The 15,364-nt window shown below is 27.1% G+C and overlaps 1 long non-coding RNA gene across 1 annotated transcript in view; it reads left to right on the forward strand.

The window, feature by feature from the left end:
• LOC124418683 overlaps positions 1-15,364 on the forward strand; it is a 220,554-nt gene that overhangs the window by 149,356 nt on the left and 55,834 nt on the right. Inside the window, exon 5 of the long non-coding RNA XR_006940140.1 lies at positions 6,048-6,276. This is a non-coding gene — a long non-coding RNA (uncharacterized LOC124418683). The remainder of the gene's footprint in view (positions 1-6,047; positions 6,277-15,364) is intronic.

Consider the following 15,364-nt stretch of genomic DNA (forward strand, 5'->3'; position numbering starts at 1 on the left):
TTATTAACAAATTGATTCCTGATATGAATAATATTATAAACTTTATCTATTTAATAAATTTTAACTCATTTCCAGCAAGTGTTTCTGTTCTCAGATGGCCTACCCAAAAAGGTCTATAACTTTTGGCAATTGTACTGTCGATTTATCGGACAACTACAAATCGTAATTTAAAGGAATTTTATGGTATAAATAGAAATATTTTTATTCTGTGAGACAAGTTTTTTCCAAGTGCTTTTTAAAACAAACTTTTTTTCACGATAAACAAAAACCAAATATACGTTAGTGATCGCTGACGTCAAGGCTTACCAGCAAAGAATACTAAAGTGTTGTTGCTTTGCTCTTGCTTGTTTACAATGCATGTCAAAAAAATACCAATAAAACAAAGTTGTGTTCATAAAGCTAATACAGCGATCTCTGTGTGTATAGAAATCACATAGGCTATAGCTAAGCGCATTTACAGAAACAAATAAGTACCAAGCGCATAAGTCTTGGACACAATTAATCAAGCAATTTTAGCTTTTTAGAAGGGATCGAAAATAATAATTATTTTTGAATTTTTAAATAAAAAAGCAACCACTTTTTAAGTTTTAGACTTTTATTTTTTGAGCAGCAATAAAAGTTAGTTTTTGACTAATAAATAAAAGTTATTTTTTTACCTTTTTTAGCAAAAATAAAAGTTATTTTTTTACCTTATTTTTTTAACAATAATAAAAGTTATTTTTTTTACTTTTCAACAATAATAAAACTTATTTTTTGACTTTTATTTTTTCGAGCAGAAATAAAAGTTTTTTTTGAGACAAAAAAATACCACTTTTGTAATAAAAGTCGTTTAGTCTTTATTTTTAAAATTTCTGGCTTTTTTATGTACAATTTAGCCTTTTATTTCTCAAGCTGCTGGCAACACTGTTCACCACCATTTACAACTTTTACTTAATAATAATTATACACTTTTGCTTGCAATTGCAAAAATATAACAAAGCAAAAAGAAAATTACAAAAAAGGGCGAAGGAAGTAAGAATTTGTTACATTTAATTGGGCAGCATTAAATGTACTTGACTCTTACAACACAAAATACTCGTACTTGGCAACAGACAACATCCAAACAAATATTCTACAAAATAAAAGTAATATCATACACTCATTGTCATCAACAATTTTGAAAATGAAAGAGGCTCACAAAAAAGAATGCATTTCGGTTATTACGCCAAAATTTATCCAATAATTTCGAAATTAATAAAATTGAAAAACTCATAAGGATTTTTTAAGTTTATACTTTGCAAAGTATACAGAATTCAAATTATTTTTAAATAAGTATGTCGTTTCAAAACGTTTATCCAAATGAAATAAATATTGTATTTTAAAATGATATCATTTTCTGAACTTAAGCAACTTTTTTCGAGGTCAAACCTAATGTACTTATCAAAGCTAATGTTTAGTCATATTGTACATATTATATGGCTGTGTGAGTACTTTTCTCTAAGTATACATATACATACATATGTGTAACAAATGTTTTGTATGCATAAAAGAAACAAAGTTGAGCTTTATTAGTGGCCATAAAATTTAAGTATAAATTGCAGCACAATGTGGCCAAAAATTTGTGGTTAATGTTGTTGTAGTTGTTCTTCTTAAATTTGTTCTAAATGAACATAAGTAGATTGTTATGATTTTTGGTTTTTTTTCATTTTCCTTTTTTCTTTTCAATTTCTTTTTGTGCTTCTGATTAGATATATAAAAATGCAGTTTATTGTTTAGGATTTCTTTTTTTTTTTGTGATACTTGTTTCTTGATTTCAAAGATTTTGAACAATTTCTTTTGAATATTTGCAATTTAAAATTAATTTCTTTTGTGTTTGAATAACATAAAACACTGTGAAATCACCACATTAAGGGTGGTAAATACATAGAAAAAGATTTTTTAAACACTTTTAGTTTATAACTCTTTACTTTATTATACACTACTATAGCGTTTGTGCCGGTGTTTGTTATGCCCACACATATTGGTCCACCTTACAAATCGGCTCAGAATCACTTTTGGAATGGAATTCAATATGCCCGCCTGTTTCTGTATCCATTAAAAGCTCACGCTACAGGTCGCAATTTTCCAGATAAATTGATGAAATTGGCACATAATCTTATTTTAGGCCAAAGACGAACTCTTTTGAAAATGATTGAAATCGGGTTATTATTTCCTCAAGCCCCTAAAAGAACCGTACATCCGAACAGGTCAACAAAACTCAACAAAACTAAGTCTTATAGAGTTTTAAATGGCTTTACAGAGTTTTGTAATGATTGGGCATCATTTAACTCTAGTATTCATACAAACTCCCCTTTAGAAAATTATTTGAAGATCAAATTAATAAATGGTCTATAGTAGATGAACAAAGTCGAAACAATATATCAATTTTGATTTTGTAAGAGGGCAAAGCAAAAACTGATAATATGCATTAGTAATGAGCTGTAGAACGACTAAAATTGCTTTTTAATTACTAAATATTGGCGTCTTTACACATTATTTTTAAACTGCTTCCTTTACCAATAATTACTTAAATAAGACATTGCAAATATTAAACAAACGTTTTGTTTTAACAATGTCTCCTATTAAATGGATTATATGTAGGCATTTGAATGGAGTACAAAGTTGTTATCTAAGAAAAACTATTTACTTCGTTTCTGATTGGTAATTTTGGATTTTTCAAATAAAAATTAACTTTTTATGAAAAATTTAAGTGATTTTTAAAACAGAAAATTATTCCCCATTGCATACAAGAGCAATAGATTGGCTACGTATGAAAATTATATTTTTTCGTATTTAAATTAAATTCCAAGAATTCCATCATCATGCCTGTTCTTCATATTAATATCATTGAACTCACATGAATTGTCGATAAAAGAAACGAATTTTTATCCATTTTATTTCAAAGTTAACGACTACTATAAATCAACAAATTTACATTTTTTGTTTGTTGCTAAAGAATTTTCTTTTTTTATTTTATTTTTTTTTTTTGCATCTTTCTGTAGTTAAATGGAATCTGTTTCATTTCAATGTGTGTCTGCATATCCTGAGGTGCGAAAACAGGACATATAAAAAATGCACATAAAAATTGTTCTTAACAACATATTTTTTTAACAGAATGATTTAAGGTTCAAACTGCATGTAAAATTCCGTTCTACTATTTGCGGAAAAAAAAGTAAAAATGTATAGTCGAGCACGGCCGACCATTTTATACCCTACACCAGTCAGTAAAAAAAAATTTAATAAAACATAAAATTTTTTATTTTCACTTATTGTTGACACAAAAAAAGAGATTTTCTAAAAGAGGGCTCATAGGGGAGTAGGGGTAAATATGGGCATTTCCTTATGAATGTTGGTAAAGGAATTTACGTCTACTTCAAAGTCATTTATGTAGAATATTATCGTGTTATTAGTGTTTAGAAGTAATTTTGAATACAAAGCCGTTTTCTGAAGGAGAGTTTGTATAAGGGCTAGGATCAAATGAAGTCCGATCATTATATAAATAAGTTGATTGTTGACATAATAGAAAATTCAGAAAGTGATTTTGAACCGATTGGTATACTTTGGTGTTACAAACATCAGCACAAACGCATGATACCCTCCCCATTATAGTGGTATATTTAAAAAAATTGATATTTTTACATATTGAATGGCCGTTGTAATAAAACAACAAACAACTAGTTGTTAAGGTATTAATTTAAGAATTTTTTTTTAAGGAAAACATAAATTATTCAAAGGATTATATTTTTCGTAAAGAATAATTTGTATATGGGGCTGATACAAATTATTGTATCAATATTAACAATTTTAAGGATTGAATGAAATGTTTCAAAAGTCTTAATGAAAACACATATTAATATTTGTCTTAAAAAATATTATTATAACCAATAATTTATTTTTAAATAATTAACTATTGTTAATTTTTTCTCTTTAATGAACATAACAGTTATAAAGCAACAATCAGATAAATTGACCTAAATAATCCACAATTCATAATATGACAAAGCAAATGCTTTGTCATATTATGAATTGTGGATTTAAAAGGCTTCATGCACAATAATTGGTAGAATATTATAATTTTTTTCATATTTGTATAATAGACATGCCCTTGAAAGTAGTAAAACTTCGACAAAATTACATTATTGAAACTGCTAAGATTATAAACATTTATGTGATACTTTTATTTGTGGGCACATATTTTCAGAATTTATTTTTACATATCCTTAAAATCTTAAAAGTCTATTTTAAAGGAAATCTGATTTAATTTGATAAAGTTCTAAAAAGGACCAAACCAAATGCCAAACTATTTTTATTATCATTATTTTATATAAACTAAAAATTTTAAAAATTTTTACACCTCTTTCGATTAAAAGCGAAAATAATATACCTATCCTACCCACTAGAAATTATTTTCTGGACTAAAGGTACTCTACAAAAATTTTTAATTTATTTTTCCCTTAATCAGCTTAAAATTACGGAATCGATTGAGAGGTATTTCTACATGAATTTCTTAAAAAAGGCTATTCTTCGGGACACTCTAATATAAATGTTTCGTAAATTTTTTTGAAATTATATAAAAATAAAATTTCTCTTAATAAAATAAATTTCTTTCAATTTCTTTATATGTTAGAGAATGACATTTTCCTTTAATATAAAATTTTCAACAAATTTTCTTTTTATGAAAAGCTTATTTTCGAAAAATTTTCTTTTCTTCTATTATAGAAAATTCACATAGAATTTTTTACTATTCTTAAAAAAAAATTAATTTTTTCTATAAAAATTGTTTCTTTTTATTTTTAAAATATTTTAAAAAATAATCTTTTTGTAAAAAAAATTTTCTATATGAAAAAAAGGAAATTTCGATAATATTTTCAGATAACTCTGCTCTTATGTAATGTGAAAACATGTTTGATAAATTATTAAAATTTAGAGTTAAATGTTTATTGACATTTTATCAATTTCCAGGCACATTTTCAATAGTTTTGTTTAAAAAACAAATTTAAACTCAATGAAGTATAAAATTGTTCCATACCAAAATGAGCAACTTTACTACACAGACATTTAATAAATATTATCCTGATACTTTGCCATAAGGTTGTATAGGGCCAATTATGTGTATTATTTTACATTTTTATTGATTTTTTATTTCTCTGTAGTAATAAATATAAAATTTTATAAATATGTACTTTATATTGCAATTTACATTAATATAAATATGTATTATATATAAACATGTTCAAAAGGATTCCTTTTTTGTTGGCTTGAATACAAGTGCATATACATGTTAAATAAAATACACCATTAACTCGTTTCCTAGTCTTGAACCTTTCGTTTGCCTGCGTTCATTAAAAATCTTGTGGTTCATTGACCATTTATATATTAACGCCATTGTTTGGTTCTTGTATACATATGAATATTAACTGTTTGTTAAAAACAATATGTTTTTTAAATATACATTTGTATGTGTGTTTTATTAATACATATTTATGCATTTATTTATAGACATAAAAAAGTGATGAATAAATGATATGTATTTGTATTATAAAATACGGTTTTAATTACTTTTTTCCTACCGCAAGCAGCATTTAAATGCAGATAGATAGATGTATCTACAGTTCATTCATTTATTCATTCATTCATTTATTGGTTATGATAATTACTTGAGTTATTTTAACTTGTATGAGTTCGCAGAAATATTTAAAGAAGATTTATATTCAATTAAAAGTGTATTTATATTATTTGTTCATATTTAATGAGTTCAGTAAATGATGGTTAATTTTTTTGTTTTAAATTTGATTAAAATCAAATGAGGGACTTGATATGAATACTGTCAGTATATGTTTATGTATAAAGTTAATTTTATGATGCCCTACAAAAATTAAGATTCAAATACACTTCATCATTCGGTTATTATTTTAAAATTAATTAATTTAAGGTGAATTATATCACATATCATTTACTTAGTATAGCGTATAAGATTATTAACTTCTTAGTTTGATTTAAATGTTTTTTTTTTACAATTTTATCTATAGGTAAAAACTTCAAAAACACAGCTGTTGAACTACAAATCGAAAACCATAACTGCTACTACTGCTGTTGATGTCTGTATACTGTTGCATATCTAATAATAAGACTTGTGGTTTTTATTTCAAACCATTTCCATCATCATAAGATTGTAGATGGAGAAAACTACAACTAGAACTTTAACTCAAACCAAAACCTTAACTAAAATTACAATTATTGTTTGTATTATTGAAGAAGGTAAGAAAAAGTTTGATATTGAAACTCAAATACAGATTTTAAATCCAACAACAAGAGAGAAAAAAACGTCAGAAAAAATATTATAACTCCAGACATAGCACAAAACAAAAACGCAAAAAACCACAAAAATTTTCAACAAGAAAACTGAAATGTAGTGCATACACGTGTACATATTTGGTTACAAATATATGACATTAGGTTACAAATATACATGAATTCCTTACAACGAGAGTTGCCAGTCAAGGTTTACAAAAAAACTCTAAAAATTCTACAGATTCAAGAAATGCTTGATGAATATAAACTCGAATACAACATTTCTAGTGTTACATAGATATGCATGTGATTTTAATCTACAATGGACATTATGCGATAAAATAATCAAAGTATTTTTAAAGGTAAACAATTCTTTCACTTCTTATTGACAACACAAATCAGATGTATACTTTACTTCTTTATCATTAATACTTGATCATTAAACAGATCTTCAGAGAATTTGGCCGCTTAATTAATAAAAATAATTAATGTATATATTATTTTTGTCAATTCGCTTTTAAGATAATTTTGGTCTTCGATCCAAAAAATAATATATTTTTAGCGTTCAAGAAAAAGAGACTTTTTGCTTTGATACATTCAACTTAAATTAAGATATTCAAGTTTGATAACGACCCTGAGGTAACACTATTTTCACTACATACACATGTGATCTTAATCTACAGTGGGTAAAATGAGATAAAAACGCCAGGGTAATATATGTATGTACAATATATTGATTTTGGCAATATCTTAGGAAATTAAACTTTGTGTATATTCCCAGCAAAGTGTGTAATTTTTAAAGTCGTGGAAATACATGTGAAAGATAAAAAATTGTGTCTTCCAATTTCGTTCAAATGTAATTTTTGCTCAGTGTCATATTTGCCTAGGGTCATTTTTGCCTAAAACTAATAATATTCTCAGGGTTATATATTGCGAACCGTACGGAGTTTTGATTTACTCTCAGAGCAAAGACGACATAAAAAAATATTGTAAACAAATAAAATCAAAGAAATTTTAAATTTTTCATTTCATGTGGAAAATCTTTCATTGTGAAATTTATAGCCTTTATTAACGACACCTGTACGTATACGTGTTAATTATTTATTGATATTTTATATATTAAGTAAACGCCTTAATAAGAAATGCACTTGATATAACATAAATATTTTCAAGTTTTTTACGATTTTGATCATAGAGATAAAGTTTTCATGTCAAGAGCTATTACATTGCCTTGGAGAGTAAATCAAAATTCTGAATGGTTTCCAAGATACGAGCCTAAGAAAATGGGTACCGTTTTGTGAGTGGTTTTTAACCAATTGTTCATAAGTTGTAGTTTGTAGAGTAAATATTTTGAATATTAAATGGTTTGCATTTCAACCTTAAAATTTCCTTACATTTATTTACTCTACTGTATACGTTGTGGTTACAATGAAACACGTGTACATTAGGGTAACCAGAAAATGGAAGATACCGACGTCTCCTTCGAAAATTAACTTTTTGTTCATTCTTAAATACCATTTTTCAAAATTCTACCGTAAGGAGTTTCCCATTTTTATATTATACATTACTTAAGTGTGTAGTAAAATATACCGTCTGACAGCTGGCTGTTTATATTAAATTCTTTAATTTAAACTAATGATATAAAATAGTACTTTATAGAAATGAAAAAAAATATACAATAATTTTGAAAAAAAGTGAATCAATCAAAGAGTCTTTCAAATACTTTGATAGACCGAACTTGTGTTTGATGTATGTGAAAGTAAATCACAAAAATATCTAAAAAGGGAACCCAAAAAACATTTTGAGAAACGAACTCTCTATATAAAGATTAAATAAAGTTTTAATTTTAGTTGCAAACATCAGCTACTACTATTTTGGGTCCACCCTAGTATGCATGTTTATAATAATGCCAGTTCGTCTGTCTATCATTTTGTAAATTGTTTTAACATGGCTTATAAAATATTTAAACTTTGATGAAAATATAAAATAACAATCGTTATACATACTTAAGACAACAGAACAGCAAAAACAAAGTGTTTAACTTATTTAGTTTAAGAAACTTTGTGTTTAAAGTTTTCATTATTATTTTTATTTTTTTTTATATTAAAACTTATTTTCTTAAACATTTTCTTATGAAATTTCAAGAATGTAACACAACATTTAGCTGAAATAATGTTTGTAATATAGAAAATTATATTTAAGTTTCATTGAAATAAACTACTTTAAAACAAGTTGTAAAATTGTTATAATTCAATTATATTTGTCTACTTTAAGAAGAATATAAAAAAGTTTAAATATTATGAAAAGATAAAAATACATTTGGTTGCTATAATATTTTCTTGGTATCATTAAATATAGTCAAACAGATAGTATTGTTTTAGGATGTCTCATGTTGTCGACATCTTGAGGTATTGATGTTTTTTTTTAATAAAAACAAATAAATTGTCTTAACTTTTAATAGGAATTTTGCAATTTCTTCGAACAATAGAGAATTTAATCCCATTAAACTTTTTACTGTTGTCTTTAACGTTTATGTACCAACGTCAATTCTTTGTTTTAATTACCAAAGTAGATTGCCTTAATTTCCTGGAAATTAAAAAAAATAATTTAACTTTATTTTATTTCTCAGAAAATATATAAAAATGTTTCAGAAAAGCGTGAAGTTTTAGTGAAAACGTGTAGCAAAATAAATATTTTTTAACTTCAATAGAAAATTAAAATTGTATTTAAAATCTGAGATTAAAATAGTATCTCTCCAACTTAGAATATGTCTGTTGAAATCAATTTTATGAAGATCTCTGTTTTGCTACGTTTGGTGTAACTTGTTGTTTTAGTATAACAAGGACGCTTTAAAATATTTGTAAATTTCGGTCGACAAACGTTTATATAAGCGTTTGTTCAGAAATCCTCTATTTGTTTAAAAATTTTGCTTAAAGGGGAGCGTGTACCGTTTTTACTACGCGTTAAAAAAAAAACGATAAATTTAACATGACACCCTGATAGAGAAAAAATATTTTAGATAACTTTAATAGTGTTGTCAATATAAACACTTAATATATAAAAGTCTGTAAATGAAAAAGCAGGTATGACAATGGGCGGAAAATTTTATTACTATCGTAAAGAACAAATTCCACACTACCGACATAAGAAGAAACTTTATCGATATATTTTAAAACCAACGAGTTATTCACAAAAATGTAAAAGTCTTATTAGGAAAAACACCTCCTACTAGCTTCTGTTGACCTGGTGTTTCATCAAAATTTTTGGGAAATATTTTGCCAATTTTTAGGGCTATACAGATCAAACTTTAAATTCAGCTCTATATGCTGAATTTATAACATTTGTGCCACACCCCTCTTTCTCCAAGATATTTAAGTTTAAAAGCTATGATGTTTAATTGTTTAGAACAATGTTACAAAGAAATAATTTTTAATGTGTTATATGCCATAGGCTTATCTCTCCCTCTTTTAGGTGCAAAAAAAATCTTGTTAAAAAACATTACTTAACCCAAGCGAGATGCAGTGAAATAACTAAAATGTTTATTCCGCCTACTTTTCATTTATTGTTCATTTAAACAAAAAAATTATTATTGTAGAACTTTCTTAACACAAAATCAGTTGTAATAAAATTTGATATGTCAGTACAAGGGAAAGAGGGACATAGAAATAAATTGAAAAAAGTATCTTTTTTGTTTTAAATTTTTTAAATTTAAATTTTGTAATGGTAAAACTAAAGTTATTTTCCAAACATTTTCAAATTTTCAAAATGATTTTTTCTTTGTTGGATAGCCATGCTCCATGTTTTCTATAGTCTTGAGAAATTTGGTTTATATAGGTTGTGTACTTAATAAGTTATACAAAGACAAAGTTAATAGTAAAATGTATCTAAAAAGGAAAATGGGTGTAATTACTATTTGGTGATTTTCAACATTACACGCTTATATTAAGATCTATTAACAATATTTCATCTATTGGCTGATAAAGGGGAGAATATACTTTTCTATGTTATATAACTTCTTTCAAAAAGTAACGTTGATCTCACTTTATTAAGCAAAATAAAACGTTAATTTTCAAACTAATATTATGTAAGGAAAAGTGGGCGTGGCAACAACAAATATTTTTCAGCACAAAGTATGAATCTCACGGAAAGCTGGTGTAAAGTTTTATTCGAATTACTAGTCATTTAACGGAATTATAAGCTTTTAAACATTACATTTTTTAACAAACAAAAGCATTAAATGTGGGCGGGAAAACTATTTTAGATATTTCATCATAACTCACTGAGTTTAAAAGATATTTATGTTATTTCTTTTGTATTTGAAAGAGGGCTTTGCTGTGATATGTTACGAGTTAAGAAAACTTTTATTGTTACTTTGCTGTCGGAATATAAATCGAATAGTTTTAAATCTTAATCATATAAAAGAAAAAGGGGCGTGGCAAAAATTTTATTTGTGGGTCATATAGTCCTCTTTGAAAGGATTCTAGGTGTAAAATTTCACTACAATTGCTTGTCACATGCGGGAGTTATAAGCGTTTAAAACTTGCTCTGTAGAGCCCCAAAATTTGGCTAAAAAATTTCGGCAAAAAATTTAATGAAACACCAGGTCAACAGAAGCTAGTAGTAGGTGTTTTTCCTTATAAGACTTTTGTATTTTAGTGAATAACTGGTTGGTTTTAAGATATATCGGTAAAGTTTCTTTTGCCATCGAAAGAATGGAATTTCGGCTTTACGATGGTAATAAAACTTTCCGCCTATTGCCACGCTCACTTTTTCATTTACAGGCTTTTATATTTTAAATGTCTATATTGTCAACACTATAAAAGTTATCTAAAAGATTTTTTCACTATAGGAAGGTTAAATTTCATTTGTTTTAATTAAGATTTAAGAAATTTATGTAAGGACGATACATTCGTAAAAAAGGACTCAAAATTTAAATGTGTGCGTAATGACTATTTTAGTTACTCCAATGTAACTCACTCAGTTTCAGAGATAATTTAATGATTTTTTGCCATAGAGAGAATGGGAACAGGACTATATGATAAATTGATAACATTTTTACAACGCCCCTTTTTCTAATATATATTTAAGACTTAAAACTATTTGATTTATATTCTGACAGCAAAGTAACAATGAAAGGCTTTTTAGCTTGTAACATATCACAGCAAAGACCCTTTCTCCCTCTTTCAAACACAAAAGAAATCTCATAAATATCTTTAAAACTCAGTGAGTTATGATGAAATATCTAAAATAATTTTCCCGCCCACATTTAATGCTTTTGTTGGTTAAAAAATGTAATGCTTCAAAGCTTATAATTCCGTTAAATGACTAGCAATTCGAATGAAACTTCACACTAGCTTTCCTTGAGATTCATACTTTGTGCTGAAAAATATTTGTTGTTGCCACGCCCACTTTTCCTTACATAATATTAGTTTGAAAATTACCGCTTTCTTTTACTTAATAAAGTGAGATCACCGTAACTTTTTGAAAGAAGTTATATAACATAGAAAAGTATATTCTCCTCTTTATCAATCAAAAAAGAAATATTGGTAATAGCTCTTAAAATAAGCGTGTAATGCTAAAAACCCTAAATAGTAATTACACCCATTTTACTGTTCAGATACATTTTGCTATTAACTTTGTCTTTGTATAACTTATTAAGTACACAACCTTTATAAACCAAATTTCTCAGGATTATAGAAAAGGAACATGGCTTTCCAACAAAGAAAAAATCATTTTGAAAATTTGAAATACAGTAGTTTTCCGATTTAACGAACCCATATGTTGTCAGGCCTGTTCGTAAAATTGAAAAGTTCGTTATATGCAGTACTAACTAAAACGTGGGTTTTTGGTAGGAAAATAATTAAAAATAGGAACATAAAATATTTATAAAATTGTATTTTATAAAAATTAATTCTTTTTTTATAAAAATAGCACGAAACACAAAATTCCGAATCTTATATACCCACCTTCAAACCATATTTGTGTCGAATTTCATCGCTGTATTTTTAATTCAGTCATGAGCGTTAAAGTTATTTTTCGAAGTTCATCGCTATGCTCGTATTTTTAAGCGAGTAATGAGCGTTGAAGTAATTTACTTAAGGGGGGCTGATATGGAGGGTAAGGTCAATTATGGACCAATTCCCATAAAATTTGTTAGAGATTTCGGTTAGTATAGAACATGTTTGAATCGAATTTCATCGGCGTACTCCCTTAAAGCGAGTAATGAGCGTTAAAGTCATTATCTGAAGGACGGACGGACATAGCTACATCGAACTAAAATTTAATAAGAACACAGAATGTGTTACAGTTTTGGGTATAAAAGCACCGCTACAACTTAGGTTATTTGTTATTTTTGATAAATGTCATTTAACTTCATTTAAATAATAATATTTTTATTAGTTCGTTAAACAGAGTAAAAAAAAAACAAGTTTTGTTCGTTATTTAAGGTAGTCAATAGGAAAAATTAGCTTGTTCGTTAAATGCGATGTTCGTAGAATTGAATGGTCGTTAAATCGGAAAACTACTGTAGTTTGGAAAATTACTTTAGTTTTATCATTACAAAATTTAAATTAAAAAAATGCTTAGGGGCGGTCATTTCACTTCTTTTTTCAATTTATTTCTATGTCCATCTAATGTCCTCTTTCCCTTGTACTGACATGTCAAATTTCATTACAACTGATTTTGTGTTAACAAAGTTATTCAATATTAAATTTTATGTTAAAATGAACGACAAATGAAAAATGGGCGGAATAAACATTTTAGTTATTTCATTGTATCTCGTTTGGTTTAAGAAATATTGACAAGATTTTGTTGGACCTAAAAAAGGCAGAGATAAGCCTTACTATGGCATACAACTCATTAAAAACTCTTTCTTTGTAACACTGTTCTAAACAATTAAATATCATAGCTTTAAAACTTAAATATCTTACAGAAAAAGGGGCGTGGCAAAAATGATAGCAATACAGCATATAGTCCTATTTCCATTCTCTCTATGGCAAAAAAATCTTTAAATTATCTCTGAAACTGAGTGAGTTACATTTTGAGTTCTTTTTTACGAATGTTTCGTCCTTGCATAAATTTCTTAAATCTCAATTAAAACAAATGAAATTAAACATAATAGTAGAGCTGGATCTGTACTTTCCGATAGTGAAAAAATCTTTTAGATAACTTTTATAGTGTTGACAATATAGACATTTAAAATATAAAAGCCTGTAAATGAAAAAGTGGGCGTGGCAATGGGCGGAAAAGTTCATTACCATCGCAAAGCCAAAATTCCATTCTTTCGATATCAAAAGAAACATCACCGATATCTCTTAAAACCAATGAGTTATTCACTAAAATACAAAAGTCTTATTAGGAAAAACACCTACTACTAGCTTCTGTTGACCTGGTGTTTCATTAAAATTTTTAGCGAAATGTTTTGGCCAAATTTTGGGGCTCTACCGAGCAAGTTTTAAACGCTTATAACTCCCGCATATGACAAGCAATTGTAGTGAAATTTTACACCTAGAATCCATTCGAAGAGGACTATATGTCCGTCCTTCCCTCCTCTTTTTCTTTTATATATTTAAGATTTAAAACTATTCGATTTATATTCTGACAGCAAAGTAACAATGAAAGTTTTTTTTACTCGTAACATATCACAGCAAAGCCCCTTTCTCCCTCATTCAAACACTAAAGAAATCTCATAAATATCTTTAAAACTCAGTGAGTTATGATGAAATATCTAAAATAGTTTTCCCGCCCACATTTGATGCTTTTGTTGGTTAAAAAATTTAATGTTTAAAAGCTTATAATTCCGTTAAATGACTAGCAATTCGAATGAAACTTCACACTAGCTTTCCTTGAGATTCATACTTTGTGCTGAAAAATATTTGTTGTTGCCACGCCCACTTTTCCTTACATAATATTAGTTTGAAAATTAACGCTTTCTTTCACTTAATAAAGTGAGATCACCGTAACTTTTTGAAAGAAGTTATATAACATAGAAAAGTACATTCTCCCCTTTATCAATCAAAAAAGGAATATTGGTAATAGCTCTTAAAATAAGCGTGTAATGCTGAAAAGCACTAAATAGTAATTACACCCATTTTACTGTTCTGATACATTTTGCTATTATCTTTGTCTTTGTATAACTTATTAAGTACACAACCTATATAAACCAAATTTCTCAGGACTATAGAAAAGGAACATGGCTTTCCAACAAAGAAAAAATCATTTTGAAATAGTTTGGAAAATAACTTTAGTTTTATCATTACAAAATTTAAATTAAAAAAATGATTAGGGGCAGTCATTTCACTTCTTTTTTCAATTTATTTCTATGTCCATCTAATGTCCTCTTTCCCTTGTACTGACATGTCAAATTTCATTACAACTGATTTTGTGTTAAGAAAGTTATTCAGTATTAAATTTTATGCTTAAATGAACAATAAATGAAAAGTGGGCGGATTAAACATTTTAGTTATTTCATTGTATCTCGCTTGGTTTAAGAAATGTTGACAAGATTTTTTTGCACCTGAAAGAGGGAGAGATAAGCCTTACAATGGCATACAACTCATTAAAAAATATTTCTTTGTAACATTGTTCTAAACAGTTAAACATCATAGCTTTAAAACTAAAATATCTTAGAGAAAAAGGGGCGTGGCACAAATGTTATAACTTCAGCATATAGACCTATACGAGAGTGTCCTAGGTGTAAAATTTCGTTACAATTACTTGTCATATGCGGGAGTTATAAGCGTTTAAAGTTTGATCTGTAAAGCCCCAAAAATTGGCCAAAAAATTTCGCCAAAAATTTTAATGAAACACCAGGTGAACAGAAGCTAGTAGGAGGTGTTTTTCCTAATAAGACTTTTACATTTTTGAGAATAACTCGTTTGTTTTAGAAGATATCAGTGAAGTTTCTTCTGATATCGGTAGAGTGGAATTTGGGCTTTACGATGGTAATAAACTTTTCCGCCCATTGCCACGCCTACTTTTTCATTTACAGACTTTTATATATTAAGTGTTTATATTGACAACACTATTACAGTTATCTAAAATATTCTTTCACTAT

The sequence above is a fragment of the Lucilia cuprina genome, chromosome 3 (genome assembly GCF_022045245.1).
Source record: "Lucilia cuprina isolate Lc7/37 chromosome 3, ASM2204524v1, whole genome shotgun sequence".
Lineage (NCBI taxonomy): Eukaryota > Metazoa > Arthropoda > Insecta > Diptera > Calliphoridae > Lucilia > Lucilia cuprina.